Genomic DNA, 16,092 nt, shown 5'->3' with positions numbered 1-16,092 from the left:
CACTTCAAAATGTTTGGGATACGGCGAAAGCATACATGAGAGGACTTGCTATGACTTATCTGGGGAAAAAGAACAAACAGAAAAGACAAAATAAGGGAAAACTGGATGAAGAATATAAGACACTTGAGAAAGAATTACAGAAATATACACAAAACAAAAAGATTAAAAATTTAATGGAACTGAACAAACATAAAATGAACTTACTAGAAAATGAAGAAGTGGCAATGAAAATAAAGGCAGCTAAGCAAACCTTTTTTGAGCATGCAAACAAACCAGGGAAATCGTTGACATATAAAATTAAAAAGGAGAAAGAGAAGAGATGGATTAAACAATTGGAAGATGCTGAGGGGATTTTACAACATCGAAATGAAGAAAAGAAAAAAATAATCTGGGAATATTATGAAAACTTATACAAGCAACAAACAGTTTCAGATGATAGGATAAAACATTTTTGGGAAGAAACAGAGATACCTAAAATGCCGGAGAAATTTAAAAAGCTATTAGAAGGGGAAATAACAATGATGGAACTAATAGAAGCAATCAACAGACAAAAAAAAATGGTAAAACACCAGGACCGATGGACTATCAGCAGAGCTATATAAGACATTGCAGGAAGTACTAGGTAATGTAATGTTGGAAGTTTATAATGAACTTCTTTCTGAAGCTAAGATACCAGATTCGTGGTCCGAAGCTCTTATTACTCTCATACCAAAGGAAGAAACGGAAACTCAGAAAATAAAGAACTACAGGCTGATTTCCCTACTGAATGTGGACTACAAAATATTTGCATCAATAATGGCAGAAAGACTTAAAAAGTTTTTAAATGAATTTATACAATCAGATCAAAATGGCTTCTTACCCAAAAGATAGATTAGAGACAATATGCGAATTATATTGAACACACTAAAATATTATGAAACACACACTGAGAAACAGATGGCATTGGTGTTCCTGGACACACAGAAGGCATTCGACAATGTGAACTGGCAATTCATGATAAACTAATTACAGACTATGGATTGTGGGGAGAAATTTATAAATGTAATCAGAACAATTTATAATAAGCAATCAGCCAAAGTAATGATAAATGGAGATATGACTGAGAAGATCAACGTTATGAAGGGAACAAGACAGAACTGTCCTCTATCTCCACTGTTGTTTGTTCTGACATTAGAAGTATTAAATAGACGTATAAGACAGAATAATGACATAAAAGGGATGAAAATTAAGAGGGGAGAATATAAGCTACAAGTATTTGCAGATGATTTAGTATTTATTTTGGAGGAACCATTAGAGACAGGACCTGTATTAATAGAATAAATAGAAAAATATGGTGAGGTAGCTGGGTTGAAAATTAATAAAGATAAAAACAGAATGTTAGTGAAAAATATTACTGAAAAACAAAAACAAGAACTGGTGGGAAAATTAGATATACAGATTGTAAAGAAGGTAAAATATTTAGGGATCCACCTGACAGCAAGATGCACAACAATTAAAGAGGATAATTATCATAAATTGAAAAGACAAATTGAAGTAGATTTGGATAAATGGAAAAATGTACAACTATCATTAATGGGAAGGATTGCGATAATCAAAATGAATATATTACCATGATTATTGTTTTTGTTTTAAACAATACCAATAAGATTAGATAAGAAATATTTTGAGGGGCTTAATAAAATAATCTTGAACTATATTTGGCAGGGAAAAAAGGCAAGGATTAATCTAAAAATGTTACAAGATACAAGATTGAGAGGTGGGTTTGGTCTACCTAATTGGGAATTGTACTATCAGGCTGCAGCATTATCATGGATGAAAGAATGGATCTTACTGAGGAATACAAGATTATTGACATTAGAGGGACATGATTTACAGTTGGGATGGCATGCTTTCATATGATATAGAAAAAACAGAATACGTAGTATTTCCAGAGATACCATTTCCAGAGATACCATATAAGGAATTCTTTATTTTTAGTCTGGAAGAAAGTAAAGAGAAAGCATTATTTGAAGATTCCAAATTGGCTCTCAACGATGGAAGCGCTAATACATCCCAATAATGTATTAGCATGGGAAACATTATAAGATATAAAGACTTACTAACAGATATGGGGGAGTTGAAAACCAAACAACAATTAGAGGAACAAGGAATAAAGATGGATTGGTACATGAGAACACAAATACAATCTAGATATGAAAAATATGTTAAAATAGATGGTGTTAATTTGTGGACAACAGAGTTAGATGAAATACAGGAACGGAAGAAAAATGGATTAAAAAAATGTACAGTTATCTACTACATGTGGAGTTAGAGAAGGAACAAGTGAAAGAGACAATGATAAAATGGACAAGGAATTTTGGATACACAATTGAATTAGATAGATGGCAGCAACTATGGGAAAGAAACTATAAATTGACAATGGCGACTGTGTATAAAGAAAATATGTAGAAAATGTTTTACAGATGGCACGTGTCTCCAGAAAGATTAGCTAAAATGTTTAAGGACAGGTCTATGAAATGTTGGAAATGTCATCAGATACCAGGTTCCTTCTACCATATGTGGTGGACATGTGTAGAAGCTAAAACTTACTGGAATATAATTAGAACATGGATAGAAAAGATGATACAACAACGTATAGAACTAAGACCAGAAATATTCCTGTTGGGTATTCTACCAGGGAAATACAATAAAGAGAAAACATATTTAATTATTCATATAATTACAGCAGCCAGGATTGTGTTTGCATAAAATTGAAAAGCACTGAAAGCCCCTCCAGAGGGAGAGGTGATTGGGAAAATACTGGAATGTGCAGAAATGAATAGACTAACAATGACAATTAAAGATAAGACAGAGTCAGACTACTATGAAATCTGGGGAACTTTTTATGATTGGCTGAAAAGACAATACGGTTAAAAGATAGTTAACATCAATTTAGATGGAAGAAGAAGGAGCAGATAAGGAGGGAGACCCAGGCGACACAGTATTGAATAACTGGAGGTTGTATAAATATTTATAGAAGTATATATTGAGAAGGTTAGATAAATAGAAGTATTAATGTAAGAGAAAATTAATCTTATTGTATATAATACAGATAGGGAGATTTGGAGAGAGGAGTTGCTTGGACATTACCCCTGAATTGTATCTGAAGAGGGATGAGAGGGAAGAAAGGAGAGGAGAGAGAAAAGAGTAAAGGAGGGGAGAAGGAAGTAGGAAGGTTGGAGGAGAAGAGGAGAAGTGGGGAGAAAGGGGAGGAGAGTGGTGAAGGAAAGAGAAGAGAAGAAGAGGGAAGTAGGGAAGAGAAGAAAGGGAGAAAGAAGGCAGAGAAGAAGGAGTGTGGATACAGTGAAAGGGGAAATGGGCGAGCAACACCAAAATTCATGTGTATGTATTTATTTCATTTTATTAAAAGTATCTTATATATGAATGTAAAAAGAATGTATGTTAACATCTGATAAATATCACGGTATATGAATGGGGGAGAGTTTGGAAAAATAAAAAATAAAAAATTATTATTAAAAAAAAGATGGACAGTATGTAATATTTATCCCATGTAAGGATGTGGGTCTATACATATGTTGTTCATAGTATGTTTAGGTGTGCGTCATGTATGTGTTTCACTTTGAGAGCGGGCAACTAAATTTGATGTATACCGTTGTGCCCCCAGTAAAAAAAATGACAATAAAGGTTATTTTATCTAAATTCATGATGGAACTGCATAAAAACACAGAAATAGAGAAACATGCATGTCATTTACATAGTAAATAAATTGTGTGGTTAATCTAGCTATACACTTTAATCCTTCAGTTTATTCACATTATAGAACACTTACACAGAAGGAATTAAACGTGGTTACTGTGACATTATCATTTCTTTTATATTTCATTTTATAAGTGTTTCATTGAAGTTGATTTTCTTTATTCCATTTCTAAATGTTTCCATGCTGTCCAAAATATCTGAGGTATGCAGAGAGCAAACTTTTTGCAAAGCATGCAAAACCACTTTCTGTTTTAAAATTTATTGATTTTTATATAGGTATCTGAAATAAAAAGCCACAAATGAAGTACATGATGAAATGTACTGTGTCCAAAGTGTGAGGGTTGATCTAAAGTTCTTTTTCTGGTGTTTCTAGCCAAAGCTGAGCTTTTTTGTCTAAAAGGCAGAATTCTCAGATGCTTCCTTTTCCAACTAAGGAGAAGACTTCCAGCACTTCAGTTTCCACACTGTGCTGTTGTTGGAAATGTCTTCTCGCCATATCCTGCCTCTAAGTCATGCCTCACTTGGAGTGATGACTATAATCTTCTCTTGACATTATGATGTTGTGAAGCATCTTGAGGGTATTTTAAGCAAAGGAATGCATGTTTGGCCACATCTGTGAGCTGACAACTCAAAAAACCTTGCTAAGGCAATATATTTTTCTGTACAGCTAGTTTTCATACCAAACAAAATTCTGTAGTAATTAGATGTCCCATTTGAACAAAAATTGTTTACAAGAAATAAATCATTCCTGGCACTAAGAAAACATAAGACCAGAGACTTGCAAGAGAAGCATCATTTCATCTCTTCATTTCTCATAAAAGTAGCCCAAACATGTGTCTTCTATTCTAATAAAAGCATGACTTCTGCGTTCAGTCATGGCTGCTTCATATCTATACCCTGTTATTATCATGCTTGCTGAAATACATAGCTGTATTTGGCTGCAGCATATATCTGCAGCCTGAAAGTCTAGTCTAAAGATGCTTTGATTGAATCAAACTGAGACCAGGTTGGACACAAAATGGTAAAATTCACTTTGTTGACTTTGCTGCCTGGATTTGGGGCTTAAAAATGTGAGTTCATTATTATTATTATTATTATTATCGTCATATTTTCATTTACTGAAGCAAGAATGAGAAACCCAGGCAGCATGACTATACTGATGGGCACTTGGAGCAATAGTTCAGCCATAACTGGAGTTTCATAGCTTCTCCACCCATATGCTAAAAGGCTTTTAAAAACAATTATGAGGAGGTTAAGTAAATATGAAATTAATTGCAAAGTTTTGCGTCTGAGTCAGAAATAATCAGCACCGACAGTCAGAACCATAGCACTGAGACTTTTCAATGCAGCTATCAGCAAACTCAAATGAACAGCCTCCAGATGAAGAGCTATAGCAACAATTCTGCAGTGTTTCCTCTAGAGCTGCAAAGCTCACCTCTCAATCATGAGATCTCTCTCTCTCTCTCTCTCTCTCTCTCTCTCTCTCACACACACACACACACACACAAACACACATAAGCATGACATCTTAGTTTATCACTTGCATTTATGTTCTTCCTCTTACTGTGAAAAGCTAGCATGGCCAGGTAAAAGTGAAGAAAATTAAAGATTGGTTTTGATTTTCTTCTCATCACCTGCTGGAATCCCATTGGCTGCTGGACATCAAAAAGTAATGAAAACATGATTACTGTACAGAGCTGAAGGCAAAGCAAGAAGCATGTAGAAAAGACTTGAGAAAAATTGATCATTGAAACCCCTCAGCAACGGAACTCTCTCTGAAATTGTTTAGCTATCTGACAAAGGCAGTATTGTTATCTAATACTGCGAAAGAAATCTGGCCATCTCAACATTGTCTTATGTGGAGGTGGGAATCCTTTTTAATATGTTAGAGAGTATACAGTACCTTATTTGCTTAATGCAAGTTAGGTCAGTAGCCAAAGGGTTGTTGTACATGCATAAGCTTCTGGCATATTTGGCGGAATACCTCCCTTACCTTTAGTAAACCTGACTTTAATTGAGGAATCAGCTGCAATGAAAACAGTCCTATATCAGTTTTAAGTCATTTCTCTTTTCTCTAAGGGTAAACTAGCCTGAAATACTAATAGCTGTAAAAATAGCAATAGAATAGCACTTATATACCACTTCATAGTGCATTACAGCCCTCTCTAAGTGGTTTTACAGAGTCAGCATATTGCCCCCGACAATCTGAGTCTACGTTTTACTGACCTCAGAAGGATGGAAGGCTGAGTCAATCTTGAGCCAGTCAGAATCAAACTCCTGGAGTGAGCAGTGAGTTCTAACCACTGTGCCACGACGGCTCTAAATGAAGGTCTATAGAATACAATTTGTTTGGTTTTGACTGGATAGATATACAATACAGTTGTTTAATATACTTTCATCTAAGTTTTAGTTGTGGGATTTCTGTTTTTGTCCAGTTCTGGATGTTTGCTATCCTTGAGCTAAAGGGGGTGTACAGAGCCAAAATGACTTCAGGTGTCACTCTTGCGGCTGGATCATATCTGAGGTAAGTGAAGTACTTGAAGTTAGTGACAAAACCAATAACCAACATTGAAAAGCAAAACAAAAGACCAAAGAATAGGCCAGAAGAGTCAAAGATCAATGCAAACCCATTCAGGAAATGCAATGGAGAAGCAAGCCAAGAGGTACATCTAAAACAATAAGCTCAGAATGCAAGCAAGCCTTACTCAGAAAGTGAAGACTACTGTCTAAGTGAGTGGTAGCACTTTATAATCTGCATTAGTTAATCTGTGCCATGTACAAATCAAAGGTTCACTTCACAGGCAAGTTGTGTTTGAGCCCAATGGCCTCTGATGCCCCAGAACGTAGTCATTCATTCATTCATTCATTTATTCATTCTCCCTTTCTCTCACATTAATCTGTATATTAAACACATATACACACAGGAGTAAAAAAGAAAAAAGTCCCTATGGGTTTTACTATATTACTATGCCAGTTATTTGGAGGGGTGGATGTTCATCTATGTTTCTAGGTCACTGAGCCAGCACTGTCTGAAAACATTTCTGCAGTCATGTATTCAGCGTGAGCATGCAGCAAAACACAGAGCGCTATTATCTTCCCACCTATTTATCTACTTGCATTTGCATGCTTTTGAATTGCTAGGTTGGCAAGAGCTGGGGTGAGTAACAGGAACTCATCCCCTCATGCAGTGCTCAGGTCTCAAACCTTGGGCTGTTGGCTTTCCAGCTGACAAGCCCAACATCTTAACCGCTGAGCCATTGTACCTCCCCCTAGGGAGGGACACATAAAAATGCACACAGATCCCTCAAACATAGGGTCTATGGCCTAGTTTGTTCTTCATTTCCCTCCATTTCAACAGATCGAGTCCCAGCATGCTTCTCTTTCCAAATCAGTATGATCAGTAAACAAAAGTGAACAGAAGAAGCTTTAGCCTGTCAAACAAGTGATCCATTGATTTGTCAGGTACCCTCTTCTGGCACACTGAGCAAGCAAGGCATCTGATCATGCTCATCTTCTATGCTTCTGGCACAATCATAGAAATACCGGTGAAGAGCATAATCAGATGCCTTGCTTGCTCAGTGTGCCAGAAGAAAGCAAAGGTATCTGTCAAATCTGTCAATTCTTCTAAAGTTCAGAAGAGCAGAAAGTGTTCATTTGACTATGGATGGCCCAGTTGCTATATAAGGCTTCCTAGGTCTGAGAGCTGCTAGTTCAACAAATGGCTGATGAATCAGGTTGAGGCACCTTTATTAAAAGTTATCATTAAATAATTACTTGTTTGTTGGCAGTTAGAAAGAAAGACTGTGTACCCTTTCATCTGAATATTCAATTAACTTCTAAAATAGCCACCAGATATTTAAAATAATTCTTTTTATAATTTGAAAGTGAAGAACTGTTTTTTCTTGACAAACACAATAGCCAATATAAATATTGATGGAGCTGATTCATGGCACATCTCTTGCTATTCTTCCAGTAAAAGAATTCGCCTTTGGGGTCACTCACAGTAAAAGATAAAAAAGCAAACAAATAAACTCCAGTCATTTTGGTGAGTAAATTTAGCAAAGCAGAAGAAAGTGGATATTATTATTTGTTAAGTGGCTTCTTAGACTTTGAAGGTGGAAGAACCCGCCTCATTAACCACACAGCTTTGGTCAAGTTCTCCACAGTAGAAATTGTCTTTCTTCGAATGTCATAATGTGAACCCACTGCCCTTTCCACAACCACAAAGGATGTATTTTTCACGATTCTGTAGCCCTGTACCAGTTGGATCACGTGGCCGTATAGTAATGACTGCCAAAATCCATTTCTGTAATGTCTATGAATCAGATTACTGTGGCACAGCACTGTTGACAGTTTAAGGCAATGTCAATACACGAAAGATAAATCTACTTTATTTGATACAAGTTTTCCTGTAACAACTGGCTTCTGACTTGTATAATGGACAAGGAAAAATAAATGTCTTCATATTATAAAACTGGGTTTTGGCAGACCAATAGAATCTACAGCCTAAAGAGCAGTAAAATTGGTTCTGCAGAATACCTTTTAAATAGGCCATTTTGTTGAATCTTGGAATAATCCCAGGTGTAAGGAAGAAACAGCTTATTAAAAAGAGGTTGTTAAGTTATGTGATTTCCCATCAAGTTCAGCTTGAAGTGCAATGTTGTAAGCCATCCCAAGACCTTGGATGGCAAAGAAATTTCATAAATAAATAAATAAATTTGAAAATTAAGTTTAATATATCATTTGTTGTTTTTGAGGAAGCATAACTCTGTTAATCAGACAAAAAAAATGAGGGATGAGGAATCGGGATTTTAGTTGGGGAAGCTGTCTCTCACTGGGAGGCATGTAGGGGTGTCTGTCTGTCTGTCTGTCTGTCTCTCTGTGTGTAATGTATATCTGTCTCTCTGTGCATGTGTAATGTCTGGCACTATTGCAAATCATCACTCTATTATTCTTATGTGATGGAGCCTAGACTCCTGCTGTCCTCCATTCCATTCCAATAAACATAAACAAGAATGCAAATCTGTCTTTAAAAAACAGCTTACTTTACTTTTTTCATTTCAAAATTATTTTAAAATAGAGATGTTACACAAGAATCAAAACTTTTCACTTTTATATTTATTTACTTGTGAATAAATAGCATACATTTTAAAAGGGAAGCTTTCCACTGCTTGCTGCCTTTCCCAAAAGAGTTAAAACAGCATTTGCAATTCCACTGAGTGGCAGATCCCTCTATCACTTACCAATTTCATCTCTGTGGCTGATGTGACATCCTTGTTCACACTGTTCTGCAAAGTAATCAAGTAAGTCAGTGGTTATTCTAAGCTTCACCCATTCTTAATTTCTTCCTTAGCCTTCCTGAGTGAAGCTTTTAGAGTTAAATAGGTTGCTTATTAGGTAAAATAAATACAGAAATAATGTCAAATTAAGGCAAAACAAAATGGTGTGGAATTAAATTCAGATTGACACTGAGCAAACAGTCCTCGGATGGTATCATTAGATGCTTTTGAAGTCGGCACGGACAGTGGCGGATGGTTCCAATTAATTCCAGACTGAAGGTTCTTCCCCGCAATGGGCTGCAGAAAGGCTGCACCTTCATGGCCAAAGAAAGAGCAGCGCAGCATTGCAGATGCCCTGGAAGAATTGCAGGAGGGGTTCTGATGCAAAGAAGAAAATATTTACAAAATAAAAATGACACATGTATCTTTGAGGTTCTTGCTGTGCGATGGAAATGCTAAAGAATGTGCACATCTGTTTTTGTTTTTTTAAAAAAATTGAAACGTGTATGAAATTTACATACTGCAGAGTAAATAAATATTGATCAGGAAACCCCGTTCCTAAGGCCTTGCACACTGTTATCAGCATGGCCACCACACTCTCCAAAACAGCTTTCCAAATGCCTCAGGACAGAAAAGCTTCTACAGTTCCATTTGGATTAGTCCTTTATAGGTTTTTAAAATGTGTTCTCTGACTTGGTGGATGAAGCATTGAATGTTTGCTTTAAATTTAATAACTTTGAGCTTATGTGAAAGAGGGAAGATACAGCCAAACCAGCTTTACAGCTTGCCAATCCATGGGACTGGGCTTGATATTCAAAGAACAATCTGAGTAATTGAAGTTGTCTCCATCCAAATGAAAAAAAAAGAGAGAAGAAAATTAAAAACTGTTAGTTTAATTAAAAGAAGAAGAAGAACAAAAAGAAGAAACATTTAAGGTGCTTACAGTTTTATGAATGCATTACAAACATGGGAATTCTTAAGTCTAGGCACCTTCTTAATGTTTGTTCTCTGCTATACAAATTTGATAAATAAACAAAGTGGGGAAAATGAAGGAGGAGGTGTTTTGGTATGTTTATTGTCTTAAGTTGTACATGAAAAAAAGAGGGATAAAAATCTCTAAAATCAAATAGATAAACAATAAACAGGAGACAATTCTGCACTCTTGCATGGTTCGGTATTGGGCTAAGCAAGATTTAGCCTTCGTGCACCTTTATCTTGGAGCCTTACTGCTGCAACTGAGGTTTAAGATGTAGTGGGAACTAGGGCCATTTTTAGATAAGATTCTCAGTAATTTTGCAGCAGAAAGATGATATAATTATGTCAGCTATTGCTGAGCAAGATACTTTGTAAAGGCCCATAGATAGGGTAAGCAGAAATCTCAGGAGTAGTGGACAGTCTTTGATATTGTATCTTCCTTGCTATCACATTAAAAACTAAAATATGGCAGAGTGAGAGAATTATTAAGAAGGTGTCATATTCGCTGATTTCTTTAATTTAAATTCAGTATATACTTAGTTATTTTTTAATCCCTAGTATGCTATTTAAAAGTCAATTACAGTTCTCAGCCCCTACAAAACTGCATATACATAATTTAGATGATCACCCAAATTTGTAAACATATTCTTGAAGCAGAAATCTGTTAGCACTGCATACGGGAAAATATTCTAGTGGGGTGGTTTTTTATTTCTTTTTTTGCATTTTTCATTCTAAATTTAAGATGAAACACTCACATTTCAGACAGTATTTTCAGGATCTGTGCATTTATTAATCTGGTTTCTTTGGACTCTTTTTGAGATAATACAAAATATGTTTTCTTAGCCTTTTTGATTAAGTTTGTTCCATCTAGCAGGAGTAAACTTTGTTTAGGGAAAAGGATCTACCAAAGTGTCAAACACGGTAACTGGGGATGACCTGCAAAAGTAGATTTAAGTAGAGAATTTAAAAAATGCCATTTTTGCAAGTAGTGTATGGTACACCATTGCCTTCATCAAATCAACAAGAACCTGCAAATCTTATGACTTGCTGGATGTACTAACAAAGATCAAAGAGAAGATATGCTACTAACTATCTCCTTTTCTTTGGTATATGGGCCACCTTTATTATGTTTATATTTTTTGCTATTAATGACGTTGTCACCATATGGATTTTTTATATATGACTGGAAAAAGTTGATTACAGCATTCATAACACGGTTTTGATTATTCTGCTTTAACCACCCAGGTGCTTCTCTTGCTAAGCAGAAGAAAGACATTTGTCAGTGTTCTTTCTCTAATATTTTATGATGCTGAAGGATTTTGTCAATGCCAGTGCTTTCTCTAGTCATCCCAAGGAAAGCAGTGGTACATGATCAGCACATTGTGCCCAGTCTAGCAGACTCGTTTTTAAAAACTCAGTTGGCAAGAGTAGGATTTTATTTCAAAGGCTTGGCTGTTCTCTCAAAAATAAATTTAAAATGTTATTGCTTTAGTATAGAAAAAGAAAGAAAAAAATTACAAAAAGAAAAGAAGAAAGGGACAAAAGCAAATGCTCAATTTTTAAACAAAGCATTAAACCTTGGCTGCACAGAAAGTATTGATCAGCTTTCCATTACACAGCCAGTTCATAAGCAATCCAAGATTATAAATCTGTAATGGCACTGTTTTTTCATCATAAAAGGGTGATCTTTTTTTCTACACCTCCTGTGTAAACCCACAGTTCTTCATAAATTAATGCAATACAACTAAAAATCACTTTTATATCTTTAATCCTTATTACTCTTTCAAAAACCACAGCAACAATGTATGCATATCTCACCAAAGCAAAACACAATCAAACAAGCCCATAGCATATGTTTAAGTGTCCCTTCCATCATTTGCACTAATATGCATCACAAAGTTGACAACCAACCTTTGTAAAAAAATTGGGGGGTATCCAATAAGTGTACAAGAAATCTTTTGTTGAATCAGTCTCTTCCTAAATACATTTAAAAAATACTTAATGTTTTTAAGATTCTTAACCACTGATTTGTCATTTCTGTATTTGTTATTTTTCCAAAACCTCTGCCATGATATAAGACAGTTTATTAATAATTTCTAATCATGCAAATAATAATTTGGAGGTTTGATTGCTTGGATTCCAAAGATAACTAGAAGTCGAAATGCATTCCAATGATACAAGTGAGAACTCAGAAAATTACTCCCGAACCCCAAAACATCATTGGATAATTATAATTTTGACAAGGGTAATCTAAGGATTTGTCCTTCCCATAAAAATTTTCTTAATAAATTATCCATCCATGTGAAATATAAACATGATATCCCTCATGCACTTACATCAGTCTTGAAATAATAGTCAGTTTTACAACCTTTACATTTCTCCTTAACAATACTGGAATTGTTAACCATCTATTTATATCAGCATTAACCCGAAATACACAATTTGAGGTATTTAAATCTACAGCAAGTTGAGGTAAGATATTTCAAGAATTCAAACACCAAGTAATTTTTTTTGCACATTTCCCAAAATACATTAGAGCCTATAACAAGCATATTAAGTTTACTCTTGATTAACTTAGTAACCTGTCTGCAATACGAGTGATTTTCGTGTCAGTTGCCTGATACAACAGGTCATTGTTCCAATATCAAGTTACATTGAATAATTGATAAATAATATCCCCAATGAGTTTAGTGAGGTGTTTTGATCAAAGAGGAAATAATTCAAGGCAAAAAAATATATAGTATTTTCAATATCAGATTGGGAATTTAAACTTGGAGATTATGCAGCAATGACAAAACTAACAGTATATGTACATAACAACAGTTTGAGGTAACCCACTGCATGCTTCCCTCCATGTAGATGTAGTTCCATCAAGGACTACCCACTAAGTGTGGTTGGTCAACCAACTGCAGGTATATCTGGTGGTGATACTATCTATCCCACACTGCTCTATCTCGTCAAGTAGATTGTGGTTTACTTTGTCAAATGTCTTACTGAAATCCAAGTATTCTCAATGCAATGTGTTTCTCTGATCCATTAATTTAGTCATTTTGTCTGAGCCTTAGCTTTCCTAATTCTGTCCTTGCAGATTCATGCTATTTGCTGGTATTCTGCTTTGATTATGGGATACTCTTTCCATTTTTTCATACTTGTCCTTTTTGTTCCTCAGTTTGTCAGAGAGTTCTTTATGCAACCTTGATGGTTTCATCTGGGATCTCTTGTTTTTGTTTTTCTGTGGTATTGTATTTGGTTGGGTTTTTATGGTATTGTTTTTCACAGTCACCCAAACATCTTGAATTGTTTTTCCATCCATGAAATCTTTCCTAATCAATCTCTCTCTAATCTCTCTCTTAGTTTGTTGAAGTCAGCTCTCCTTTGAAGTCTAAAACATTAGTTTGACTTGGTTCAATTACCTGTGCCTGCATTATGTTGAATTCTAATTTGACATGTCCATCCTCCCCCAGGGTTTTTACAATTTCTACCTCTTCTATAATTTCATTCCTATTGTAAGAATTAAATCCAGTATAGTTGACTCTCTAGTTCCCTCCTCTACCTTTTGGGTGACAAAGTTGTTGATAGGCATATCAGGAATCTGTTGGATCTCCCACTTGTTGCAGAGTTTGTCTCCCAGTTAATGTCAGGGTAGTTAAAGCCCCCCATTACTACAGTGGTGTGTTTCTTGCATACTTTAGTTAATTGGTTAGCAAAACTTCATCTATTTCCTCTGCTTGGTTAGGTGACTTGTAGTATACACTGATAGCAATGTCATTTCTTTTTCCTCTATGCTATGTATTTCTATAGAGATATAGTGATTTCTCACATATAATGAAACTCTCCCTCCTCTTTTGTTGGGTTTTATTTTTTGAACAATTTATATCCTTCTGACAGTATGTTCCAATCATGGGTTCTGTTGAGTCCTTCGCGAAATGGCAAGACACGAAAAGCAGTTGTAGTTCTCAGGAAACTTCTTTATTCATGTGTTCAGCTTACAGTTAGAAGACGCCGACAACGCCCAAAACTCCTGGCCTCTTATATAGGCCATTCCCGGATAAATCTGCAACTTTTGGCACGCCAGCACTTGCGCATGCACACAAGTACTGGCAACAGCCTGTCTGGTCCCGGGCAACTTGCACCTGCCGGAACCGTTTGCAATGCCCCGAGCCTGCTTGCACAGGCTCAGGACATAACATCCCTTCCCCCCGGGCTAAAACTATTCCTTATACCATAATAACACATAACTCATTTCTATAGTGTAGTGCCATGCTCCCCAATACCAGGTATTCCTGGTCTTCCATCAGCCTCAATGCTCTATTTTTCTACTGGCTCTGTTTGGTCAAGAGGGTTACAAAATCCTCCAAATACTTAGGAGATTTCCTTGCTCTCTGTGACCTCCTAAGTTCAGGGTGCTTGCCAAGTACCCTCTGATTGAGGGGTGATGCGTGCCTGTCCCCCTTGTTTTGCCTTGGTGATTCCCAAAGACTGTGCTCCAATGCCTGGCCTGCTTGCTTGCCCACCGGGCTCGTCAGGCCAGGGCTTCTTTCACTATGTGACCTGGTTGTCCCGCCTAGCTGTAGGCTCTCTGGCCCTTCTAAGTGACTGTCACTGTTGGACGTTTCTGTAGAACCTCCTAGGTCCGTCCAAGACCTGTCAGGAGGCTGTCTGTCCCCTGAATCCCGTTCTGTGCCCGGGCTTGTGTGGGTTTCAGTACTGTCCCCAAACTCAGTTGTCCCCTGAGTGGAGTCAGAGGTGTTGTAGTCGGGATTTGGTTCCTCGACCACCTCCCTGTGTGTTTGCCCCCTCCTAGGGACAGGAGTAGTGTCGGGCCAACTCGAAGGAGTGTGTGCCAGCTCTCTTGCGGGGAATGGTTTATGGGGATGCTCCCGGGTATTCTCCCTGACTGGAGTACTGAGTGATGCGGGTGAGTAGTGATTATGCCCCCGGGGTAACTCCCTGGCTGGAGTAGGCGTTGATGCCTGGTATTTAGTTGGGCTCCTTGAATTCCTGTTTGGAGCACTCGCGGAATCTTGAGATGGGCTGATTGTGGCTTCCCCATTGATAATGGGCATCATCCCATGCCCCTCCCTTTGCCCAAAGGGCTCCCCCTCCCCCTCTGGAAAAGACCCAGGAGTCTCATCGGGAAGGTCCCATCTAGGGCGAAGTTGGTCAATGTGCCGACGCAGGACACGACCGTTGTCCAGGGATACCTCGTAGGATAGAGGACCTGTGACCCTGGATATAGATGCAGGGACTCATGTAATTACGAGTCCAAACCGGGGCACCCACAAGTAGTTGCCTAGGTGCCCTGGGGTGTGAGACAGAAGGAGGCAGTCTGTCCGGATGCAACCGGTCAAGCTTGGTAGTCAGTTTGCACCCCCAACGAAGTTCAGCTGGGCTTCTCTCTGTAGAAGTGGATGGTGTGGTGCGATAAGAAAGGAGGAAGTCAGCCAACCTGTGATGCCAGTCTCCGTAGGTGAGTTTCTTCAAGACGTCCTTGGTGATGCGTACCATGCGTTCAGCCATACCGTTGGTGGATGGGTGGAAGGGTGCAGAGGTGGCATGATGAATCATGTTAGCCTGCAAGAAAGCTTGGAATTCGGAGGAAGTGAATTGAGGGCCGTTGTCAGACACAATGACGTCTGGGAGCCCGTGTGCAGCAAAAATCCCCCTCAGTACCTGAATAGTCTTTGCAGCAGTGGTGGATGAGACAGGTACAACCTCAAGCCATTTTGAATGGCTGTCAATGAGGACCAAGAAGAATTGACCCTGAAAGGGCCCAGCGTAGTCAATGTGCACCCTAGACCATGGAGATTGTGTTTCCTCCCATCTATGCACAGGAGCTTGGGGCATTACAGGGCGCGAGCGTTGACAAAGGTGGCATGCATGCACCTTAGCTTCAATGTCTTTGTCTAGGCCAGGCCATCACAAGTGGCTGCGTGCAAGAGCCTTCATTCGTACAATGCCAGGATGACCCTCGTGGAGGGAACCTAAGACCCTAGTCCTCATTGAGGTGGGGATAACAACTCTGTTTCCCCAAAGCAGACAACCCTGAGAGGTGGACAACTCGTTCCTTTTAGACCAGAAA

The sequence above is a fragment of the Crotalus tigris genome, unplaced genomic scaffold, assembly GCF_016545835.1.
Source record: "Crotalus tigris isolate CLP2741 ecotype Arizona unplaced genomic scaffold, ASM1654583v1 scf7180000024340.7048381, whole genome shotgun sequence".
NCBI lineage: Eukaryota > Metazoa > Chordata > Lepidosauria > Squamata > Viperidae > Crotalus > Crotalus tigris.
This window is presented reverse-complemented; position numbering follows the sequence as displayed.